Source organism: Microtus ochrogaster, unplaced genomic scaffold (assembly GCF_000317375.1).
Source record: "Microtus ochrogaster isolate Prairie Vole_2 unplaced genomic scaffold, MicOch1.0 UNK31, whole genome shotgun sequence".
Classification (NCBI taxonomy): domain Eukaryota; kingdom Metazoa; phylum Chordata; class Mammalia; order Rodentia; family Cricetidae; genus Microtus; species Microtus ochrogaster.
In genome coordinates, this window is record NW_004949129.1 from 2396431 (window position 1) to 2397282 (window position 852).

At 51.3% G+C, this 852-nt stretch overlaps 1 protein-coding gene across 1 annotated transcript in view; it reads left to right on the top strand.

Moving 5' to 3' along the window:
• Positions 1–852, top strand: part of Arl5c (ADP ribosylation factor like GTPase 5C) — a 6269-nt gene that overhangs the window by 3908 nt on the left and 1509 nt on the right. The window lies entirely within an intron of this gene.

Here is an 852-nt window from a genome sequence, read left to right on the forward strand (position 1 = left end):
GATTAAAGGCGTGTGCCACCATTGCCCAGCTTCTCTGACTGTTTCTTACTAGTCAAAGGAGGGGGTCACACTTCCCTCTCCCCCAGTTCTGCAGGGAGTGACTGGCATGATTTCTTCATTAAGCTTTTCTGAATGCCTTTGTGCCAAGTACTGTTCTGGGAATTAGAAAAAATTAAAACAAAACAGTGGTGAATGAACCAGACAAAACTTCCTGCCTTGGGGCTGGGACGTAGCTGTACTCGCCTGAAGCCCTCAACTGTTTATTGCAGACTTGTAATACTTGGGCGGCAGAGGCCAGAGGATCAGAAGTTCAAGGTCATCCTCGACTATCCAATGAGGGCAAGGCTAGACTGGGCTAAGTACCAAGTCCCCACCACAAAAATCAAAACAGAGAAAGCAAGTGAGACACAGGAAGGTGGAGAGCAGAAAGAAAGATTGGGACTAGGTGGGCACACGCCCTTGATCAAATACCTCAGAGTGTGAAGGGCTGGACTTCTCCAAAAGGGCCGTCCACGAGGCCTGGATATTTCCTTTTATCTCCCCTGTCTAGATACTTTTTTGAAAAAAAGAAAACTTTAAATAAGTGAACCCAAGGAACCACAGATTTCTGCCAATATGTTTCTCACCTCATTAGGGACTCTCATCTTCTCCCATCTACATTCTAATTCACAGTTCTCCCTGGGCCCCACGTGCTGTTCCCTGGAACCCCACGTGCCGTTCCCTGGGCCCCACGTGCCGTTCCCTGAGCCTCCACGTTTGCCGTTCCCTGAGCCCCCACGTGCCGTTCCCTGGGCCCCCACGTGCCGTTCCCTGAGCCCCCACGTGCCGTTCCCTGGGCCCCCACGTGCCGTT